Source organism: Monodelphis domestica, chromosome 5, assembly GCF_027887165.1.
Source record: "Monodelphis domestica isolate mMonDom1 chromosome 5, mMonDom1.pri, whole genome shotgun sequence".
Taxonomy (NCBI): Eukaryota; Metazoa; Chordata; class Mammalia; order Didelphimorphia; family Didelphidae; genus Monodelphis; species Monodelphis domestica.
In genome coordinates, this window is record NC_077231.1 from 226,962,165 (window position 1) to 226,987,361 (window position 25,197).

The 25,197-nt window shown below is 38.7% G+C and overlaps 1 long non-coding RNA gene across 3 annotated transcripts in view; it reads left to right on the forward strand.

Moving 5' to 3' along the window:
• LOC130454612 (uncharacterized) overlaps positions 1-23,743 on the forward strand; it is a 60,583-nt gene extending 36,840 nt beyond the window's left edge. The window contains exons 1-5 of one of the 3 annotated variants that reach the window (XR_008912345.1): positions 9,512-9,841; positions 14,035-14,167; positions 18,400-18,508; positions 18,639-18,731; positions 22,602-23,743. This is a non-coding gene — a long non-coding RNA (uncharacterized LOC130454612). Of the gene's footprint in view, positions 1-9,511; positions 9,842-14,034; positions 14,168-18,399; positions 18,509-18,638; positions 18,732-22,601 lie in introns of those variants that run through there. The other 2 variants (XR_008912346.1, XR_008912347.1) reach the window with 2 other exon arrangements.
• Positions 23,744-25,197: the final 1,454 nt, after the last annotated feature.

The window sequence follows — 25,197 nt, forward strand, 5'->3', positions numbered from 1 at the left end:
CTTCTACGTGTTCCTGTGGATAACCCAGTTAATTCCTGAAGATCTCTTGAGCCCTTTATACTGCTGCTACTCTGAAGAAGAAATCTCAAGCAAGGTTGACCCAAACTGCTCAGTTTGCTTTGGGGAGCTTTGGCCTCACCAGACTGGACAAGGTCACACCTGAAACCTGAATCCTTTACTAACTGCTCTTACTCTAAAGACTATTTCCTCTGTGGGCTTAGCCTAGATTAGATCAGAATAGGAGGGGAAGACATTGAGAAAGCCAGGAAGGCAGTGTAGCCTCGGCTCTACTGAGGGCAGAAGAGACTTTGTGAAAAGGCAGATGGTGGTGTTAAGATAGCTTTTATTAGGGTTCAGGGAACATTCTCAGCCCACATGCCTTCCCTCATCTTCAGCAACAACTTACAATCAACCTGTTACCTTGACAGTGGAGGCTGAGTGATTGCCTACTGGCCTGAGTCAGAGAGAGGGAAGCCATTTTCACTCTCTGACCCTGAGATCATCTTGCCACACTGGGTCGAGTAAAATCCCAGTCAACCATTTATATCATCATGGACCTATAGGTGCACCCCTCAAGCTTCATTAGCTCCAATTCAAGATCACTGCTTTCACCAATCCCCCACTGACCCTGTTGGAAATCCTAAGATGAGAGAAATAAAAAATAGCCCCTCATTATAAAGAGATTCTTGACCTTTAATATTATGGCTTTTTACACCTAGCCTAAGGCCCATTGCTTTGAGCTAAGGGATTATCTCTTGCTAGAGAAAAAAGTCTGCCAAGTGTCATTGAAATTTACCTTGCTTTCCTACTGGTGGCTAAGCATCTCTGTTGTTTGTCCAGGAGGAAATGAGGTAAGGGGGAAGAGACCAGTCAAATAATATGGGCTTGGAGGGAGTAGAGCTGCTATCCCACCAACCAAAGGTGTGATATCCAGATGTCCCAAAAGTTTTAGTGTATTGTTAAGTTTGAGTAAAGAGGGAAAAGGAAAAAGCTTCTTTCAGTCAAGTGAGCAGAGCAAAAAGAGCCAGAGACTCACACCTGCAGCACTTTACCAAAAGCACAAGCTCCAGAAAAAGAGCCCTGAAGAGTGGGTCTCAGCCAAATTTAACTCCCAAGCATCCTGATGTAAAATGAGGACATAACTTAAAAGGATGCTGGGAATGTAGCTCAGGTGTGGAAAATTTTCCATCTGCATATCTCCAAAATCTTAGCGACGGGCAAACCTAAAGAAGTCTGGTCCATGAACTGTATTTGCTCAGATGGTATTGCTGTTGTTTTTTTTTCCTTTAACTTTCTCTGCTAAGGTGGGAAGAAATCTGAACAAATCTAATCCCATCACATTGATCTAGAACCAAATAGGAAGGGCACAGAAAAACAATATTGAAAGTCTCTTTCCAGGAGAGAACTCTGTCAGATGCAAATGCCAGAGAAGGCAGTTAAGACTAGAAAATGGTGCATAACCTAGGACGTTTAGTGGGCAGTCCAGTAGGAGCCTGAGATAGCAAGGTGATTTAGCAGCTAAAAGCACTCATGGAATCCTAGGTTACTTAAATAGTATCATTATGTCCTGGGATTCTTACTGAATATTTCAATTCTATGCTACATAATATTTAGAGTATTACAAGGCTGTGAATAAGACCTGGTTCTTTAAAATTGCTACAAGCTTGAGGCAAGTAGTATGTGATAATGGATGACAGATTGGCCTCAGAGTCAGGAAGACTGCTGGGAGCCATCAAGCCACAATGCCTTGACAGAGTCACGCGTGGTAGCTAAGGAGGCCACAGAATAGCCCTTGACAAGATGTGATTGCCCACTCAGTCCCCCTTGCATGACCTCTCTCATAAATGTCCCTTACCTATGGAATTGACATGATTATTATTCCCCCTAGTCTCAGAAGGAATAATGCAAAAGCAAAATACCTGTACCCTAATTCCCCAAAACATCACCAAAAGATCAGACCCTCAAACCCAACCCCAAAAGACTACTATGGGTTAACTTCTACTTAGGTACATAATTCCTGGTAAAACTGTAGCTACAGGTCAAGCCCAAATCTTTCCCACTCACAGAAACCTATTCTCATGAAGCCAACACACAAATCAATCATAAAGGCCCATTCAAAACGTACAGGTACACCAAGCTTCAATATGCCTCAATGACTCGACTTCACAAACCAGTAACTTGATCGAGTCACTGAGGCATATTGAAGCTTGGTGTAGCAAACCTGATCTTCCTTGCCAGCAAGCTCAGAGGAGTGTTTTTAAAATTAATTATGTATTTTGTTAAAGATTTCCCAATTATGTGTAAAAACATTTTTAAACATTCATTAAAAAATGTTGAATCCAAAGTGTCTCTGTCCTTCAGAAGATCAATTCTACATCAGAAATCATGTAAAACATTTCCAAATAAGCCATGTTGCCAAAGAATACACAGATGGGGAAAGAAGTTCTTCATCTCATGTCCACAGACCCCAAGACATCCTTGTGATGGAGGTGGGCAGTGATAGAAGTGGGACCCCCAAGTCCTGAAGTCTTATATTCTTCACTAGTTAGCATTAGCTAAGCATATATATAAGCAAAAGCTGTATTATTAGCGCTAGCTAGGCATAAATGGCCAAATCTGTATTGCTAAGCATTTAACTGTTGAATATTATTAATCAGTTATAATAGTATTGTACTATTTCTTTCTGTATTTACATCACTTATACTGCTCTTATGCTGAACTGTACCCTCCTAACATTTCCCAGGGAGATATATGCATTCCAGGTGAGATACAGACATGAAGAGAGAGAGAGGTCTTGCAGGACTTGTGGGCCAGGATGCAAGGGCCAAGGCTGGAAACCTACCTGTCAATGGAATGAAGGTTCTAAGGGAATGTTCCCAGGAGTGGCAGTTGGGGGGTTGCTGGCCACACTGAGAAAAGAAACTTGGTTTTTGGACTTTGTCTCTGTCTCTCTGACTCTGGGTAGTTGAAGCTGATAAGAAAAAGAAACTTGACTTTTGAGTTGGTCATCTATTTGAGAGTTGAGCTGGCCAGGAGAAACTTAGAGACTTTGAACTTTGTTTTTCTCTGGGGTTGAAGCTGAGAAAAGAGACAAGCCAGGCTGAAGAAGAGACTTTTCTTGGTGAAGAAGAAAGAAGATTTTGAACTGCTATTGTCCTCCATTTCCCTAACTGTCTTAGAGTCACAGTTTGTGACTGGAATACTTCCTCAAACCTTCCTAAAATTATCCCCATAGTTTAGGGATATCCTTGTCCCTCTTACCTCAGTTTCCCATCCTGTTATCACAATAAATCCCTTACCTGAGAAAGAAAACTAGCATCTATTATAGTTCACTCAGGGGGGAGGGAAGAATTGGGATGAGAGGGTAGCAGGAGGAAGAGGGTTGGTTAAGGGAGATGGTGAGGGGGGAAGAAGGTTAGGAAATATATTGATCCATTAGCCATCAATAGGGATCAGTAGGGATCAGCAGGCAGACCCCAGAGCAGACACCAGAGCAATCCCTGTGGGGCATCCCTCAGCATTTCTCATTCCTACCTCCATTATAAATAAGCAGGTTCAGGTTCCTATAGCAGCCCTCTCTGGTCAAAGCCAGAAAACAGCAGTCATTGGTAAAAGAAACAGTTCCCCTCTGTTACATTCTCTATTTCATAGGGAGATAGTAAGGCTTCTCCTTTGTTGGGGTTTTCTGCCTGGAATGCCCTAGAAAGCTCAGGGATGGACTATTCAATAAACATGCAAACCCTGGTCCACCCCATGGGATACTACACCAGCCCCTACCATTCCACCTAGGTAGGGTGCTATTCCATCAGCCCCAGGGCTATTCCACCAGGCCTGAGGCTATTTCATTTCCCTAAACCTCTTCTTCTTTAAATAAAGACTTTCAAACTTCTGGACAAGAATGGAGTTTGGGGCCTCCCATTCTTGAGGTGAGACCCTGCTACAAACTTTGGAGTGTTTTTCCCACAATGCCTGCACAGATTCCAAGAAGTCTATGAACTTGAAAGGGAAAAAAAATTCTCTCAACTTACTTTTAAAAACCAGTGTTTCCCCTCTCGCTTCTTCAAAATGGAGCCACCAGATGACAAGACTCTTGTGAATGTGAACAGCCCTAAAGTAGGACTGATAAACTTTCCTTGTTGCCTTTTATATGAGAAATGAAACTGAAAGCATATACGTGCAAAGGATATTTTGGCACATGAAGCCTTCACAAAACTTTCTGTTGTTGCAGTGAAACATTTCTTCTAAATGTGAAAAACAAAACAAAAGAAAAAACAAATCACATTATGAGAAAGGATTAGGAATATTAACCAGAACACAAAAGGGGTTCATGAGACACAACATGCTATCTGGGCTTAGGCAGCAACAGGAAAATTGCAATTCTCTTAATCATTTATTTTGATTTTTAAAATTTGAAGATTTAACAGCTTTTACTACCAGCCATTGATTTTTAACCATATTTTTCTGCATTATATTATTAGACCTTTTTAGTATTATCTACTCAATTTCCGTAAAACAAACAAACAAAAATAGATTCTAAGTTTAATTAACTGACTTCTTTCCCCTTGAATTTAGAATTTGCAGCCAACCTCAGCATTGTTTGACAGGATAGAAAACAGAGGAGGTATGCAGGCTATGGGTATATATTTCTCTGATGTCAGCGTTGTCAGAATATTCTGTTGGAGGAGGCAGAGTCAAGATGCCATCTAGAGGCAGCAAAAGTTAAATACTCAACTCTTATGTGCATTGAAATTGACTCAAAGAGGGAAGAGCAATCAAATACATTGGGACAGAGAATTGATTTGCACCCTATAGGGAAGTAGAAGGGTAACGAACAGACTGGTGGGGAGAGAAGCAGTACAAGGGAGGGAGAGAGTGGGGGGTAGTATGAAAAGAATGTAAAGAAAATGAGGGGAATAAGAAGTGAGGGGGTAGAAAGGGAAGTAAAATAAGGGGGGGAACTAGGGGGACTGATTAAAAACAAAACATTGGTGTAGAAGGAAATAGTGAAAGAAGAAAAGGCAGGACCAGGAGTGGAAATCAAAATGCTGGGAAATACACAGCTGGTAATCATAACTCTGAATGTGAATGGAATGAACTCGCCCATAAAATGCAAGCGAATAGCAGAGTGGATTATAAACCAAAACCCTACCATATGCTGTCTACAAGAAACACACATGAGGAAGGTAGACACACATAGGGTAAAAGTAAGAGGATGGAGCCAAATCTATTGGGCATCAACTGATTAAAAAAAAAAAAGGCAGGAGTCTCAATCATGATAGCTGACAAAGCCAAAGTAAAAATAGATCTAGTTAAAAAAGAGATAGGGAAGGTAATTGCATACTGATAAAAGGCACTATAGATAATGAGGAAATATTTGTACTCGACATGTATGCACCAAATGGCATAGCATCCAAATTTCTAAAGGAGAAACTAGTGGAGCTCAAGGATGAAATAGATAGAAAAACTATACTAGTGGGGAACCTGAACCTTCCTCTATCACAACTAGATAAATCAATCAGAAATAAATAAACAAGAAGTTTGTAAGAGAAGTGAATGAAATCTTGGGAAAATTAAAGTTAGTAGACATATGGAGAAAAATAAATAGGAACAAAAAGGAATATACCTTTTTAGCAGCACATGGTACATTCACAAAGATTGACCATGTATTAGGGCATAAAATCATTGCAAACAAGTGCAAAAGAGCAGAAATAATAAATACAACCTTCTCAAACCACAATGCAATAAAAATAATAATTAGTAAGGGTACATGGAGAGGTAAATAAAAAATTAATTGGAAATTAAATAACGTGATTCTCCAAAATTGGATAAAGAACAAATCATAGAAACAATAATTTCATTGAAGAAAATGACAACTATGCGACATCCTTTCAAAACCTATGGGATACAGCCAAATCAGTACTCAGGGGGAAATTTATATCCTTGAGTTCATATATTAACAAATTAGAGAGGGCAGAGGTCAATGAATTGGGCATGCAAATTAAAAAACTAGAAAGTGAACAAATTAAAAATCCTTAGATGAAGACTAAATTAGAGATCCTAAACATCAAAGGAGAAATTAATAAAATTGAAAGTCAAAGAATTATTGATTTAATAAATAAGACTAGAACTTTGTACTTTGAAAAAACAAAGTAGACAAAGTAGTGGTCAATCTAATTTTTAAAAAGTAAAGAAGAATACCAAGTTGACAGTATCCAAGATGAAAAGTGAGACCTCACCTCTAATGAAGAGAAAATTAAGGCAATCATTAAAAACTACTATGCCAAATTATATGGCAATAAATATGGAAATCTAGGTGATATGGATGAATATTTACAAAAACATAAATTGCCTAGACTAACAGAGGAAGAAATAGACTACCTAAACAACCCCATATCAGAAAAAGAAATTAAACAAGTCATCAAAGAACTCCCTAAGAAAAAATTCCCAGGTCCAGATGGATTCACAAATGAATTCTATCAATCATTCAAAAAACAACTAATCCCAATATTATGCAAACTATTTAATATAATAAGCAAAGAGGGCGTTCTACCAAATTCCTTTTATGACACAAATATGGTACTGATTCCAAAGCCAGGCAGGTCAAAAACAGAGAAAGAAAACCATAGACCAATCTCCTTAATGAATATAGATGCAAAAATCTTAAATAGGATACTAGCAAAAAGACTCCAGCAAGTGATCACGAGGGTTATTCACTATGATCAGGTAGGTTTCGTAACAGGAATGCAAGGATGATTCAATATTAGGAAAACCATCCACATTAGGAGATATGGTTGGGGATGTAGACTCTAAATGAACACCCTAATGCAAACACCAACAACATGGAAATAGGTTTTGATCAAGGACACATGTAATACCCAGTGGAATTGTGCATCAGCTACGGGAAGGGTGGGGGTACGAGAGGGAAATAATATGATTCTTGAAACCATGAAATAATGTTAGAAGTTAACTAAATTAATTAATTTTTTTAAAAAGAATATGCTGTTGGCTGAAAATCTCTAAAATAGTCAGGTTCTGGTCCTTTCCTTTTTCTGAGTAGATGTTTCCTCCAAAGTCATAGAACACAGATTTTTTTTTTTTGTTTCCTCCACAGTATAAATCACTCTTCTCTTGCTGAACTTCAGATCAAATGAAATAATGTCTATGAAAATTAAGACTGTCAATATGAGCTCCTATTTTTATGAGAAAGTGTGATGTGGCCTCACAATGTCTTCCCTCTGGACTGCAGTAGCCTCATCTTCCTCTCAGAGCTGCAGTAAAATCTCCAAGTGCCTTAATTTCTCTGGGTCTCGGGGTTTTCACCTATCAAATGAGGGGTATGAACTGGCTAACCTCTCATGAGCCTTCTAGCCCATGGCATGGTAGTGTAAGCTGCAATTTGTACCTGAGATTTCTGTTATGAGCATTTACAACTCAGGAACTGGCAAATGTTACAAACCGGGACTTGATTGTTTTGTTTACTGTCTCAAAAGTGATGGAGAAAATGTTAATAATGCAGCAGAGACTTTAAAAGTGTGTCATATTTTTGTAGAGCTGACTTGTCAACATTTACCAACATACCTCTTTCCATTTCTTTGATTCCTTCTTTAGAACTACTGTTTTGATAATCAGCCCTCAATGCTGAAGGCATATGTAAAGCTCTCAATTTGAGAGAGGGTGCTAGTTTTTACTGGTGGAGAGAGTTTCCTCAATGGAGAGTTCTCTTTACTAAAGGACTCACAAGTCCAGTTCCTAACCCTATCACTAAAAAAAATATTTAAATTGGTATTTATATAATATTTTAAAATCGTGCCTTCTGAACATGACTTGTTTGTGCCCTAAAACATGTTCCACATGTATTAGAAAAAGTGCATTTGCTATATTTCTCACTCTCTACTCTTCACTTATTGATCAGTTTTTGTTTCTTCAGCTAGCTAACTTTCCCCCTAATCTCTTTGATTTACCCTATTAGTGTCACATTAGTTGTGGAAACGCCAAGAGAGTGAGACTGTCTCTGTGCATCGACTTTTCCACTTAAATCTCCTTCACGCACAAGTGTCTTTGTGCACACTCATCTATACACCACAGATGAAAACGCACAAAGACAATCATCATCCTTGGTTACTAAGAGACTACTACTACTACTACAGTTGTGGAAATCTCCTACTGTTATTGATTTCTCTCATCTTTTTGCATCTTATTTACTTTTTCCATAATTAAGTTATTTTGCTTACATAGATGTTTTTTTCATGTTCTGAGATTGCTAATTACATTTCTTTCTTTAATATCTTAATTCCTCCAGAATCTTTATTATATTATTGTCTATTTCTGTGTTGTATCTTTAAAAAAAAATTCAGCTCTGTTTTCTGTTTCTACAGTTGTCTTTAATTATATTTCTTTCATGACATTTTGGCTTTGACTTATTTTAATTCATAACATTTTTTCAATGCATCAGAAAAAATGTTCTATTTCTTTGAATGTCTTCCTCTGCAGTGCGAGCTTTCTTTTGAAGATTTGTGGTAATTTTGACACATTTTTGGTGTATCTACTTTCATCTTTATGAAATATAGAGTTTCTTGAAATTTTTTGCTCCTTCATCTTCCCTCAAATTCAGTAACTAAAATTTTCACACACATATTCTCTCAGGGACACTTTATAGCTACAGATTAAACAACAGGTCATGTGGTGACGGGAACCTGAGGTTAATGAGAGTCCTATCATTCATAGAAGCGTTGACAGGAACTTCCAAGCTATGAGATGCTCCTTACTTCTCCCTCACAACACAGAGTGAGTGTAGTTGCCCATAAGGGCCAGGTGCATGCTTAGTCTGGGAAAGTCCTAGAGAGTGGGACCATTTGGGACCTGGGTATGTCATAAGTGAATTTTATTGTACCATTCCAGGCATATACATATGGAAAATTTGGTTGATGTATTGATATTATATTATACTTGGTCAGAGCAGTTAATGATACAGTTCAAAGGCCAGAAGAGTCTCTGGGCCTGAGCCATAGAAGGCATAGCTCTAACCTGGTCAAACAGTATTCCTTTGAAAGGCACATGGTCAGACCTCTGGAGGGCAGTGAAAGTTGGACTTCACCATGCTTCCTTTGTTCTGGGCAAACTCATTAATATTCTGGCAGGAAGCCCAAGCTCCTTTGAATTGTGTGGGCTAGAGGGCTAGAATGTGTCATCATTAGCATCTCAAACCAATGTGAATCCACTGTGTGTTGTTTCATATGCATTCCGTACCTCCCCATCATTACCTTAATAAAAGACAGGAAGGAATGGTGCTGTCCCTCCCTCTCTCTGACTCTGGCTTTCTACAATCTGGATCAATCCTTCTCTGGAGCCCCACTATGGTCTCTAAAGATCTCCTTCCTTTGTTCTTTTGTTTCCCTCTCACCTATGCTCTCACCAGCTATTCCTATCTAGAAATCCTCTATTCCATGCATTCTTTGTTGTTCATATCTTCTTTCATAGAATACCCTAAAAAGGGAGATATTACAGGGGCACGCGCCATCCCTTATTACAATTAATTTGTCTGTGTCTCTCGATTTATTACCCCTTTCTCCCGACTTCTTTCTCCTCCTCAAGTTATTACCCACTAAGGAGATCCTTTATGTAACAGTTGCTGGTCGGCCGTTGCATGTATTCTGGGGCATAGAATCAGGGCAGAAGGATTACTATCACTTGCCTTGAAGAGAATGTCCAGCTTAGGAGAAGATGGCACCAAAGGACTCTATTATTCTTTCCTAGAGGATATCTGCTGCTGAAAATGGAAGATCTTGGTGGATCCTTCTAATGTGGGATCTTGGTGACTGCTGCAAAGAAACTCTTATTCCAGGTAATTGCCTCTCATCTTGAGAAGCCCTTGTAGTCTGTTTAGTTCAAGTTAAAATGTTCATATCTTCAATATGGCATTCCTGAAAGGACCTTGACAATACTTTGACCAAGTCTCCATAGGTCTAGCCCCAATGCATAGAGAAAATAATCTGGTGTGGCTGCCACTTTAGAAACTGAGTTCAAACCTTGCAGCCAGACAGAATCAAAGATTCAGGGCTTGGTCAATGTTAATCAGAATCCAAATACATGTCTTGTTATGAACCAGAAAGTTAATTGATGTATGATGAGAGGCTTCTCTTTAGAGGTGACCAGGATACTCCATAGTGTTATAAAAAGTTTAGGCTTAGATAGGCCTTTTAGGCTGATGCAGCAATCTCTTCCAAAAACACAATGAAGAAAGAAAGGCTCCCTAGGGTTCCTGAGGCAGCTTTTTTTCTCTTCTCCCCACCCCTTCTCTAAAGTTCACTCTGAAATTTTCAAAGATTTTTCTCTCTAGGCCATCATATTTAGTATAGACATGATTATCTCTTTTGATTGAGGGTCATTTCTTGGTGGTGGTGTTCAATCTTTTCTTCAGATCATTTCCTGGAAGGCTTGGAAAAGTTGTGCTCTGTTTCAGTTAATAAATATTTATTAAACTTTTATTTTGTGTTAAGCACTAGACTAAGCATTGGAGATTCAAAGAAAGGCCCAGGGCATAAATCCCTCATCCCCAGATGTAGAAAAGCAGAAATATTAAATGCATACTTTCCAGACTATAATACAGTAAAAATTACATTCAACAAAGGGCAGCAGAAGGACTAAAAATTAATTGGAAAAATTAAATAATCTTATCCTAAATAACAATTAGGTCAAAGACTAAATCATAGAAACAATCAAGAATTTCATTAAAGAAAATGATAATGTGGAGACATATAAAAATTTGTGGAATGCAGTCAAATCAGTACTTGGGAAAGTCATACTTATGAGTGTTTATATCAATAAAACAGAGAAAGAGCAGATCAATGAATTGGGCATGCTAGTAAAAAAATAGAAAAAGAACAAATTAAAAATCCCCAATCAAACACCAAATTAGAGATCTTGAAAATAAAGGGAGAGTTTAATAAAATTGAAAGTAAGAAAACCATTGAACTAATAAATAAGACAAGGAGTTGGTTTTATGAAAAAAAATAGACAATTTATTGGCTAATGATTAAAAATTACTTGTTCATATACTTTGGCCATTTATGTACTGGGGAAGGAATCTGTGTTTTAAATCCTTAGTTTCGATTTTTAAATCAATACTGTATATTGGTTGAAAGGCAGAAGAGTGGTAAGGGCTAGGCAATTGGGGTTAAGTGGTTACATAGCTAGAAAGTGTCTGAGGTCATATTTGAACCCAGGACCTCCTACCTCTTGGCCAGGCTCTCAGTCCACTGAACTACCTGACTGCCATCTGGCCCTGATCTTTATAAATTAGACTCAGTTTCCTATATAATTTGAGAAATGAGACCTTTATGATGTAACATTTTTTTTTATATTCATTGTCTATGGTAACTTTTAGCAAAATGTAATTTCCCTGATTATCTCATTTGATTTTTGCTTTTGCTTTGTCTGAGATCATTATTACTGCTTCTGCCTTTTTCTTTTCCATCTCAGCTGAAACATAATAGATTCTGCTCCACCCACTTATTTTAACTTTTTGTCTGATTTTCTATTTCACATATATTTCTTGTAAACAACATGTTGCTGAATTCTGGATTCTAATTCATTCTGATATCAGTTTCTGTTTTATAAGTGAGTTCATCCCCTTCAAATTCACAGATACAATTACTGTGTGTTTCTCTCCATCTTACTTTCTTCTGTTTATTCTCTTCTCTCTTTTTTTCACAATGCCCCTCCTCAAGTCTATTTTGTTTCTGATCATTGCCTCCCTTAATCCACCCTCCCTTTTATCACTCCCCCTTCCTATTTCTTGTCCTCTTCTCCTCCTATTTTCATTGTGTAAGATAAATTTCTATAATACTGTTTTCATATATGTTTATGTGTATGTACATATACTCCCCTCTTTGAACTAATTTCCCCCATTCCTTCACTCCCCTCCACTGTAAAAGCTTTTCCTTGGGCATTTCTCTTATAGGTGAAATTTCCTTCATCCTTTCTCTATTTTCCCCTTCTTCAAGAGCATCTTTCTTTCTCATCCCTTCTTAGTTTTTGAGATCATCCCAACGTAATCAGCTCACAACTGTGCTCTCTCTGTAGCCTCCTTCTCACTACCCTAATAAATTAGAAAGTTTTTAGGCGTTATAGTTATCATCTTCTCATATAGGAATGTAAAGAGTTGAACCTCATTAAATCCCTTATTTCTTTTTCATGTTTACCCTTTTATAGTTATGTAAGAAAATTATAAAAAGAGAAAATAAATAAGGGGACAGCTAGGTGGCTAAGTGGAAAGAGAGTCAGGCTGGGAGATAGGAAGTTCTTGGTTCATATCTGGTCTCAGACATTTTCTACCTGTGTGACCCTGGGCAAGTCACTTAATCCCAATCACCTAGCCCTTACCACTCTTTGGTCTTGGAACCACCGATACTTTGTATTGGCTCTAAGATAGAAGATAAGGGTTCAAAAAAAGAGAAAGAAAACAGATTCATTACTTGTATCTTTTCAGTATCTGTGACACCATTCCTAATAAGCCGACATATTGTCTCTGTCTGAAACTATTTATTGTGTCTTATTGCCTCACCGAGATGCCCATTTATTACATTTTTCTTTATGTAAGGAAGAATTTATCATCTGTAGTCTCTACCCATTGACAGAATCTAAACTTTCTGAGGGTAAAGATTATATTGCTTCAGTATTTGAAGCCTCAGTGTTTAGCATAATGTAGGGGCTTAATAAACCATTGTTGAGTGATTGACCCCAGTTCTGCCATCCAGGCTCAAACAAAATAAGGCTGTCTTCACATGCCAGCCCTTCGAGTGTGTGAAAGTCTGTGATGGCTTAGTGGATAGAATGCTGCCTTTGGAATCAGGAAGCCTGAAGTCCTCCCTTACTTATTAGCAGTACTGGGAAAATCACTTAATCTATTTGTCTTAGCTATTATACCATCCACCTTCCATAGTTGTTTTGAGGATAAAATGAGCTATATATAAAGTGCTTTGCAAACCTGTATACATGGTAACTATTATAATTAATACTAAAAAAAACCTGTATAAATGGAGATTTTGAACCTTTGGACTTCATCCCTCAGAAGTCCCTTAGTATTTCCCAAAATTCCCTTTACTCTCTCCTACGCCCCCATATTTGTGTGATCCTGTTATTTTATAAGTTCTGAAGCTCCTCTCTCTTTCTCTCACAAGCTGATCCAAGCTGAGTTAGTCAGGTTTTACTCTACCTTTTTATTTCAAGTTATTACTAATGCAACTTTTAAAATATAACACTTAGTTATTGTATATTAATTTTAAAACCCACAGAACTCTGGGCTTAGAAAAATAAAAACAGAATTGATCTAATGGTAAAAAGGGCACAAAAATTCACTGAAAAAAAAAACTTCTAAAAAGGCAGTTCAAGTTTTGCTGATCTTTCCATCTTTTAAGTCATTTTAGGGATGAAAGTAAAAGGATCAAGAAACAATTGAAACTATTGACATAAACACAGAAGTTGCTAATTACTTCCAGTGAACTTTTGTGGAAGGATGCCTTGAGTTTTTTCTCAGGGGAAAATCAAATGTTTTCTGAAGGAAGGAATGATAGATTTTCCCTTTTGGTATTTTAAATATGAACTATTGACTTGATTCTTTAAGGGAGAAAAGAATAAAATTCAGCATCAAACAAAATTCTAACAAGGAGGAAAAGGTCTTGATTATAAATATGGCTATATATAAATGCCTGCATTTCTTTTCCTAGGAAAAATAGTAATTCATTCATTTTATTCCCCAGAGGAAGGGTAATAGTTAATTCTAGAATATTTGTACTCTTACTCCTCTTCCCTTCCCAAAAAAATTAATCTTCGGGTGGTGACCTCCCTCCTGGTGGCAAGCTTTGGGACTCTATTAGGATAGTAGAAAGATGGCCCATACACAAAGCTTATCCAGATTGTTAGGACCTATCTCATCTTGGGCTTCATGCATGCCATTTTGGGACTTCTGAGTAGGGTTTTATCACAATCATCTACAAAGCCAGATCATTCATTCTTATTTTTGTTTATTTCTTACAGAATTAGACAGCAATGGAAAAGACAAGGCAATCGGAACTCAGAATTGTCTTTATGGGGAATACAGGGGCTAGGAGAAGTGAAAAAGGAAACATTCTTCTGGACTGGACAGAGTTTCAAGCCTAATTTTCAGCAGGTTAGTATCAGACGGGTGGTGCAATGAATATTGCTAGAATTGGAATCAAGCGGACTCTTCTTTTTGTGTTCAAATCTAGCCTCAGACACTTATTTGCTGTGTGACCCTGGGCAAGTCACTTAACTTTGTTTACCTTAATTTCCTCATGTTACATTTAAAATAGTATATGGCTTAAACTGTAATAATTAAAATAGTGGAAGACTTAAATTGTAGTAGATATAAGAGTGGGTGAGTAGTAAATTTGTGACCGCAGAAAATAGGTTTCTCTACAGTGTCTTGTTTTAAATCAAATATAAAGTGGTCGCCAGGGAATATATTCCCAATTATGAATATGCCCAAGTCAACTGGGTTTTATAGAGATTTTTAATTAATAATACAATGATTAATCAAAGAAAGAGAGAGAGAGAGAGAGAGAGAGAGAGAGAGAGAGAGAGAGAGAGAGAGAGAGAGAGAGAGAGAGAGAAAGGTATAAGTATGAAGGACCTTAAGCCAATATGGCCTAGACCTGAGTCTTAAGAGAGAAATCAGTCAGTTTTTTATCACTCACCACAAGATCTGTCTAAGCAAGGATTCTAGTGACACCAGGCCAGCATCATCTCAGCTGCTTTCACCAGCTCCCTCCTCCATCTGAATGTTTCAGAATCAGTCTTCCTCAATCTGAATGTTTCAGAATGAGTTCTTCTCAGAATGAGTCCCTAGTTCTTCTCTGAGCTCTTATTTTTAAGGGCAAAATCTCCCGTTACCTCCCCTAAATTCTTCCATCTACCAATCACAGTAGACGTTTTCCAAAGGACAACCCCTTCTGAATTCACAGCTGAATAGATTGATCTCTTCAGTAAGTTTGAACCAGAGAAAAATGCTGCTGTGTCGACTAATTTCATTTTGAAAAAACCTCTGAATAAGTTTTCACCTTTTAGGTTTAAGTAAGTTTACAAGTTGCCCCACCTTTATAGGTACCTAGCATCCCATTGTATCAATTCTAAAAACAGGCATGGTTCAAAGAACTCCTTTCCTTTATAAGTATGGTTTTCAAGTACTTTCATTGTTTAGCAAGGAGTTTTCTGCCCTAAAGCATTCTTAAGTGGGGGTGGAGTAGGGATACTCCCATAGCAAAGAGTTTTCACATTCAAGTAGAGTTCTCACTATCTGGTAGGGAATTATTTCAAGTAGGGAATTGGAGGATTCCTCAATGTAGAGCAAAATTTTTAACATTCATAAGTCTGTGAAATTTTAAGGTTTACACTCATCTGTAAAATGATCTGGAAAAGGAAATGAAAAATTATTCCAGCATCTTTGCTCAACCTCCTCCCACCCCCAAAAAAAGACCTCTTTTGGGGTATTTGTACTTCATTTAAAATGATAGTGTAAGATCTATTGACAACCAGAATTCTTTCATTCCTTGTTTTCACTTTGTCCTGAGCTCATAAAGGCAAACAATTCTTACAAGATGCAGAGTTCTCTCCCTGGGGACCTTCATAAACCTTTTGTTCCTGACCTTTATTTTTAAAAATCAGATTTCAAGTCTCTTCTAGGATTATTCCATCTTTATTCCAAATCCAATCAAGTGAAAAAAAAAAAGGCTCAAGTTATAAGGCCACCGAATTTAAGGTTACTTCTAAGAAAGAGAAAGAAGAAAGATAAAATACCCAGATTTTCAAAAATAAAGTTTTGGGTAAGTTGAGTGTGTGTGTGTGTGTGTGTGTGTGTGTGTGTGTGTGTGTGTGTGTGTGAGTGTGTGTATACCATTTCTTATTTTTAAAGCAACCCAGATAGATCTATAGTTTCCACAGCTTTGAAAATGTTTGAACCTATTGTGTTTAAACTAGTTTGTTCCTCAGACTATTATTTTTATATATTTAGAGATGTGAAGGCCTGAAAAAATTTAGAAATGTTTAGAAGATCAAAAACTTGTCTAGTCAGCATTGGAGGGAAAATGCCATTCTCTTCTTTGCCCTCACTTTTTTCTTTTCTACTCTTTCCCTTAACATTTTGCATCTTTCTCCCTTGTCCTTCATAGCTAGAATAGAAGGGATTACTTCACTTAGGGATGAGGGTTTAAAAAGGTGTTTACAATTTTATTTTGTTATACACACTCTCCCTCAGTCCTACTCAGTAAATTCCAGGCCCCTTATTGCCTCCAGGATCCAATATGAATCTTCTGTTTAATTTTTAGAGCCCTTCATGGTCTCTTCCTCCCTTTCTAGTCTTCTTCCACCTTCCTTCCCTCTGCATCATCTATGATTCAGTGACACTGGCCTTCTTGCTCTTCTAGCTTTTGACTGACTGTTACTCATATTTGGAATTCTCTCCTTTCTCATCTCAATTTCCAGGCATCCCTGGCTTCCTTCAAATTCTAGCTACAACACCCCTTCTGTAAGAAACCATTTTTAAAAAATTGATTTGTTTGTTGCATTAAAATACCCAGGTATCTCCCTTCCTCCCCTCCATGGACTAGAGAAGATATCATTTGACAAAAACAACTTTTAAAAATATATGACAATATGATATATAATATAACAATGAAAAAATATACATGTAACTATGTCTTGATGGTTTCCATTGTAATATTTATTGAGAAAGGAAATGGGATTGAAAAAATGGGAATTTGTGGGAGGTTTGTATGGGGTATAGAGAAGTTAAGGGGAAAGAGGGTATATTGCTTGGTGAGGCAAGGGAGGGAGATGCCCCCTGCTGAGAGGAAGCAGCAGGGGTCCGATAAGGACTGTTTGTCCTGGAATGACTGAGCTGAAGTTCAGCTCCCTCTATGACCAGAAAAGATAGTGCACTTATCTGACTGCGAATTCAAATAATATAAAGTTTAATAACCAGTTGGAATTGGAGTTTTTTCTCAGCTTCAGACCTGAGGCCAGGCCCAAGAGGCTGGCGGAGGGTTTGTCCCACTTCTGTCTACTCTATATCAGTACAGTTTTCTCTTTTTAGAATCTTAGCAGTAGACAGAAAGCAAACAAGAACAGATCTGACCTTCAGAAGCCTGTGTCTTCCAACTGAACCAAGAAGAGCATGACACACCAGACTGGGCTGACAAGCTCCTTCCTCCTCCAACACCAGGAAGGAAGTTCCACCCCACAGGAAGGACGTGCTAGTCACAAGACCCAACTGCCACTCCCAATTGGCCCTTTCCCCCACAAACTGTCAGTTTTGTTTCCTTTCCACACCATTTATCAGTTCTTTCTTTGGAAGTAGACATACACAAGGCATTCTTCAAACAGTATTTCTGTTGCTTCATACAATGTTCTCATGATTCTGCTCATTTTGCTCTTCCTAATGTCATGTAGTTCTTTCCATATATTTCTAAAAATTAACCTGTTCATCTTTTCTTACAATACAGTAGTATGCCTTCATAATCATATGCCACAACTTGTTTAGTCATTCCCTAATTAATGGGCAACTGTTCAATTTCCAGATCTTTAACACCACAAAGAGAACTGCTATAAATATTTTAGAATATGTTTAATAATTAATATAATATTTCTAATATAATATAATATAATAATTCTAATATAATATTAGAATATTTTCCTTTTCCCCTAAACTCCTTTGGAAACAGACTCAACAGTGGCATTGCTGGGTCTAAGGGTATAAACTTTTATACCTCTCTGGGTGAAATCCCCAATTAATCTCCAAAATGATTGCATCACTTGATAGTTCCACCAACAATGTATTAGTGTCCCCATTTTTCCACATCCCCTCCAACATTTGTCATTTCAGCTAAACTGATAGGTATGAGATGACACCTTGGAAATATACATTTTATATCTCACAATGCTTCTTTTTCTTGTATATTTGTAAATTATTCTCCTATCCAAGGACAACTTGGGAGGAAGGTCTCTGATCTCCTAGGCAGTGGTCTGATCTGTTTCGAGGGCAAAACACTGCTGAGCAGATATCTCAGAGTCAATAAGCAACAAGCTCTGAGGGAGGCTGTACAACTGGGCAGCTCCATTTTGTTAGCTTACTTGGGAGTTTATACCCCAGTAGCAAATACCACTAGATTCAACAGAGAGTCATTGGAGCAACTGTGTGGGTGGCAACTTCAGTTCCTGACATTTTTACCAACTTACAGTTGAAGTTAGAATAGTTGCCCAGGGTAAGACTTTGGGGGGCCCAGGCATGCTGACCAGACACCACTCCATCCCTGGCTGTGACTGTTTAGAACACAAAGGACAGATAATGGTTGAATTAACTATGAGATTGTTTTGCCTCTTGGCCAGGAAGGAACAAGGTCACTCCCAATCACCTTAGCTTCTGACTACTGAGTCTTTCCCAAGCTTCTATGAACCCAGAAGAACCTGTCTGAAGTGTCACTGTTTCCTTCAAAAGGTAATTTAATCACTCCCCTTTCTATCTTTCACTGGAAATTCCAGTGTGGGGCTTCCCAGATTGTAATTTGTATGTCTTAGTTAAAGACCTATTATCATAACTACATTAATAGTACTTATATTTTTTTCAGGTTGCCAATACACATACTTCCACAGACAGTAGTAACATACAGAAATGTTGAGTTACTCATAATAAAATTAGGAAATGATTTTTGTGCATTTGGGTAAGTTTTTAGTATAATATTTTTTTTAATTCACTGTCCGGAGGACTCTTGGTTGGTTCCTCACCCTGGTCAATAAGAGTAACTTGAGGGGGAAGCTGGGTGACTCAGTGGATTGAGATCCAGGCCTAGAGATGGGAGGTCCTATGTTCAAATCTGGCCTCAGACACTTCCCAGCTGTTGTAAACCTTAAAATTCCTTAGACTTATAAATGTTGGAAATTTCACCATTGGGAAATTTTATACTTGGAAAATTTCTTACTGATAGTCTATTGGAATGTGAACCCCATTGGCATGGGAGGTTCCTCCTCCTCCCTTCTTAAGATTACTTTAGGACAGAAACCTTTTGCTGAACAATGGAAAGGACTTTGACCTATGCTTAAGCATAGAACAGGAATTTCTTTGAGTCATGATTGATTTTAGAATTGATACAATGGAGATACTTGGAATCAATCTCCACCCTACTCAGTCCTAACAGGATTGAGGAAGGGCTGCAGCATAGATCAAAATTTAATTATTCCAATCTCTACCCTACTCAGGTTAACAGGATTTAGGAAGGGCTGTAGCAAAGGATCAAAGATTTAATTATTTGAAAATATGACCTTCAACAGACATGTGCAAAGCCAGAGACCTCTGGGCAGTCCTGGGTTAAGCTAGAGCCTCCATTGGCACAGGGAAATTGATGGACAGTGATTGGTAGATATGAGAACTGAGGGGAGGGAACTTGGATGGTTTCCTTAAAGAGAGAGGGGTCTGAAGACTCAGAGGGTGTGGTTGAGGAGTTTGTCTGAGTGGTTGGAGTGTGCTCTGAGAAGCTTGCTCTGAAGGAAGCTGAAGGTGGGGGCCTCTGAGACTGTTTCTCCATTTTGGTCACGTGAGTAATAGGGACTGATCTCTTTTCTTTGCCCCAGCTATCTAAGGGCTTGGGCCTTTTGGCCCAGCCTAAACAGAAGGGGTATTTAAGCCCTATTCCCTTCTCTCCCTTTTCTCTCTCTCTACCTCTAATTCCTTTCTTCCTCCTATTGTAATTAAACTCCATAAAAGATTGACTGCTGATTTGAGTTTTCATTTAGGAATTACATAGCTGAATTCCTTGGCGACCTTAAATTAATATATATCAGTCTTTTAAAGTGATTTCCTTGTCACATTGTGTGACCCTGGGCAAGTCACTTGACCCCCATTGCCTAGCCCTTACCATTCTTCTGCCTTGGAGCCAATACACAGTATTGACTCCAAGATGGAAGGTAAGGGTTTAGTTAAAAAAAAAAATAAGAGTAACTTGGGAAATAAGAGACAAGTTGTTTATCATTAGCATACCAATTCAGTAAGCAGCACAGATTATAAACCATCAGAGTTTTATAGACAGAAATAAATGACTTCTGCAGAGGAGCAAAAAAGTATGAGGAAATAGGGATTATGTCACCCTAGCTTCCCCCCCCCCCCCCCCCGTCTAATGTATGCATTGTTGTTTTTCAGACTATTTAACCCTGTCTGATTTTTTGTGATCCCTGTGACAATGAAGAATTTCAAGAGATTGGCTTCTGAATGCCAATGTATTAATTAGGCTAGAATTAACCAATAAATTAATCATCTCTCTCAGGGAGGAAAGACCCTGATGTCCCTTCCCCAAGGCCTATATATACAATTTGGGAACTCATTATTCAGCCCTTCTCTTGGACATCCCAAGACATCTCTAATTGGTAAAGAACCAAAGAGGAGGTGATCCATCCAAACTCTCAACTCCTTCCCTACCCCTAATGATGGTGGACGGTCAGGTAGCAATAACTCCTAGTCTAGACCAGTTTTTATTACTAAGTATGATGAACTTCATTATCTTCCCTTCCTATATACCAGGCTCTAAGGATATTGAAGAGAGGGCATTCCATGAAGTCCATAAGACCAAAGGAGCATGTCCAAATGGCGAAGAACTAATTGGCATCTCTAATTTAAAACTCAGATATAGAAAAAATTCAGTTTGTATAAAAATAAATCCTCTCACACCATCTGAGGCTTTCTTGACAACAATACTAGAATGATTTGAAGTTTCCTTTTCCAGCTCATTTTTCAGATGAGGAAAATGAGGCAAACAGGGTTAAGTGATTTGGCCAGGGTCCCACAGCTAATAAATGTCGGTGATCTTCTTGACTAGAGGCCCAGAACTCTATCCACTGTGCCACCTAGCTACTACTAAGTGTGCATGCACCAGTCTAATTTCCAGACCACCATTTCCTATAGGCTGGTTGTACAAATGCCCAAACATTAAATAAAGTTTAAATATGACATAGCAAACCTACTCTTAAAATCCCCAAGCTTTAATAAGATCGTGATGTGTTATTGATGTGGGCTGACAGTGAGCAGTAAGAGGCAGTAATAGGAATGGGACCCTCATACTCTGAAATTTTGCCTTTCTCACTAGTGAACACTAGTTAAACATCAAATGTAAAACCTGTAGTTTCAGCATTAGTCAAGCATGAATTATAGATTGTTCAATTATCCACTCTGTGTACAATATTGGTACCATTCTATGTAAGGCATCACTTTTGTACCTATTCAGTCTTATGAATTGCTTATATTGTTCTTAGAAATAATTAATTATCTATAGGGTTCTCCAGTGTATCCCCTCCCCAGGTACCCACTCTGGAAGGGCACAAAGACTTCTCCCTGATAAATAATAACAAAGTGGACAATAGAGAAACATGGAACTTTTGCCCTAGAAACTGGCATTCCAGAAGAATCCCCCAATCTTGTGCATGCTCCTTATTCCCTATGGCAACAACCCCCCAAAATATACCTCCACCTGAGTTTGGGAAGAGAGATGCTAAGCTACCAGACACCAATAAATATGCCAATCCTGATCCACAGTGTGTGGGCGCTGCCAGCCCACAGTGGAAGCTGCTACTCCTTAGCTTTGGGTTTCCAGGGTTTCCCTGTGGACACCCCAAAGTCCAGAAGTGTTCCAGATCAAAAAGGACATAGGAATTTCCTTTCTGATCCCTGAGAGAAACATCCTCCATGGACTTCCCCCTAGATCTTCAATTAACATAGATGTGCACCTCCCAGTTCCACCCTGATAATCACTGGGTGGTACCTAATCCAAACATCCCTTGAATTCCAGAGTTCATCCCTTATACCCCCAACCCAATGAATTATCTCATTCCTGATTCACCCCCACCCCCTTATCCTGTAACCCCTGTTGTTAAAAGGGTATAAAAACCCCAGACTCCATCTCCTCAGGGAGACAGTGTTCCACCTGTACACTGTCTCCTAGCCATTCAACGTTGCTTCTGAATTAATCAATTTCTCTTCTTATTTTGAAGCTAATTTTTGGAGTCTTGCATTCTTGCAAAAACTGTTGTCCCAAATCTGGGTTTCACCTCAAAGCTTCCCTACAACAGCTCCACTCCTGGGAGGAAGCTGCCACCCTCTAGTGGAGCTGCTACTCCCTCCACACTATCAGCTCCAAAGAAGCTATTCTACAAGCCCCTGCCAAGGCTAACCGATTAGCCCCCAGACCATTCCACCTGCTATTATGCCATCAAAAGCCACCACTTCTTCACATCAAATTCTTTTCTTACTTCTGGACTGAACAAAGTTTGAGTCTCCCATTCCTGCTACCAACCACGTCCTTATGGTAGAGATAGCTCTTTTCTGAGTTCCTATTGTGGGTAACTGCTGCCAAGTACGTATTACCGCAATGCAGAGATGATCTCAGTAAAAACGCCGGGCATATTATTATGCTCAAGTATAGGTTCAGTCATCAAAGAATACCCGAATCCCGATTCAGATTCTAACAAGGCTTCTTACACACAGAATTACGTCAGGCTGACAGAGAAAATAATTCTTTGCAAACTGAAGTCTTGTACGTTACTCTTAGGTGATCAAAGTTAAAAGAGAAGCAAGATTCTGGGAAAGAGGAAATGAGCCCCTTCTTTTCAAGCCTGGACGTCTCTGAGTCCTCTTAACCACCCTCAAATCTGGCCTGCCCACTCCTACAAGTCTTGCTCTTTCCTAGAAGCCTGGAAGTTTGGACCTTTCTTGACTTCTTGCTGCAAGAAGCCTGACAGCTGGGCGTGGCTGGTCCAGTGGAGTTCCGAAGCTCCACCCTCCATACGCACCCCCTGGCCTAGAGGGACTCATCTCAGACATTCATGAGTCCAGAATCTGGATGCAAAGACTCACATTGTTTAGAACCCCCAAACATTGTGGGGTCTTTGGGGAGCGGCCTGAGGTCTAGAAGGGCAGAAACATCCTGGCTGCCCTAATCTTCATTGTTGAGCTATTTGCTATAGAAATGTGGTTTTACTAAAGCCCAGAGTTTGGGGCTCATTCATCTTTTTTTTTTTTCACTTCATCCTTTCAAGAGCCACACTCAAAACTCCTTAGAGCTTTCCTCTCCTTTTCACCCACTGCCCTTACAGTGACTATTTGTCTGAGCCACTCTCATTGTCTGGACAACTGCTGGAGTGGTCCAAATCTCCAGCTCAAACTTCTCCAAGCAGCCCACCAGGGTCTATGTCAGAGGAGGCCCAGAGCTAACACCTGTTCTCTCTCTCCTGGGCTGTACCAGAAGGTGGGATCTAATTGGTCCTGCTAAATGGCCAGTCAGAGACAGTGAGGGAAGAGTGTGAGGGGAGAGAGTGATGGTTCATAGAGGTCCAGTTCACCCAACCTATCTCTTTTAAGAATTTACCCCCTTCTTCAAAAATGTAGCAGAGCCAGGATTAGAAGGCTGGTCTCCTGACTCCAAAGACAATGTTCTAGCTTACTATAAATATAGGTGATTAAGAGGAGCTTGTTGAATGATGACCTGCCAGGTCACCATGGACCAAATGAGTATTCAGTAATAATGATAGCAGCTAGAAGTTATGTCACATTTTAAGATCTGCTGTTAAGGTCCAGGATTTCACCCACCACCATGGAGGTCCACGAACAATGCAAACTGGCAGAGAAAGGCCATTTATTGAACTGACACGCGCATCAGTGGGAACCTCTATCATCAGAGTTCCGAGTTGCTTCTGACAGGCTGGGCTTTAAATACTTTTCTGTAAGCCCGGTTTTCCAGCCCCTTATCCTTGGAATTTTGCCTACATGTATGGCTCTTATCTGCTTCCTACTATTCTTGGAACTTTGACAATTCTATATTATTGGGGTCTTCCTGCAGCTGGAGTTTGGCATATTTATTGGGGTCTTCCTGGCTTTTATCTGGTACCCACTACAGCTGGGGTTTGGCATGTTTATGGTTCTTATGTTATTGGGGTCTTCTTGGCCTTTATCAGGTACCCACTGCAGCTGGCATATTTATGGTTCTGACAAACTCCCAAGGCCAGCCAGCTTGTCTGTATTTTCAAGGCTGGTCAATTTCGCCTCCCTCACTGCAAAGTATTATACAAATATTATTCCATTAGAGTGTTGCAACAATCCTGGGAAATAGGTGCTATAATTATCCCCATTTTATAAATGAGGAAACTGAGGCAAGCAGATGTTAAGTGACTCAGATTAAATGTCTGAGGCTGTATTTGAACCCAGATTTTCCTGATTCTAGGTCTGGTGCTTTATCTGTTGTGCCACCTAGCTGTTTTTTGAAGCTGATCATTTAAATAGTTCCAAATGCATCTAATTTTATTATAATCTAGTCCAAATCTCCCCTTCATTTCCATGTCATGAAATATTCTTTAGAGACTTTACTGTAACCTAGGTTAACTATCCTTAGCATTACACTTATTCATCAGTTAAAGTATTTTTAAAAGTCTGTAAAGTTAGGTTTCCATGATTTGTTTTTGATTACTCCATGCTCACTTTCTGAGATGAATACTTCCTTTTCTGTATCTTTGCTATCTTACTAATGACACATTCTATAATTTTAAAGGACAATATTCATCCTTCTCCAATCTTCTAATTTTTCTATTACCTTCAATCTTTCAAATATCACTTTGTAGTTCTTTTTTATTAAAAATTTCCTAACATTATTATTTCTTTCTCCTAATATTTACTCATTTGAATGAAAGAGAGAAAGAGAGAGAAGAAAACCGTCAAAACCAACAAAACAAGTTCCCATATCTCCATGTCCAAAACTGTATGTCTCATAATATACTCATGCCACAATTCCATTACCTATCTGGCAGGAGGTAGGGAATGATTCCCATTTAGGATACTGGAATCGTGATTATTATTATATTGATCAAAATTCTAAAAACTTTGTTCAAAATTATTTTTCTCTATAATATTGTTAAAATTTATAAATTGTTCTAAATAAGCTTACTTCACAATGCATCAGTTCATAGAGGTTTTCCCAGTTTCCCCTGAAACTTTCCATTTTGTCATTCCTCATAGCCCAATAAAAATAACAATAATAAAGAAAGCTAGTGTTTGTTAGCATTTTAAGGTTTGCAAACTGCTTTATGTGTGTTTTTTTCCTTCGGTCATCACAACCATCCAGTGGGAGAAAAGCTAGTTTTTGTTTTTGTTTTTTC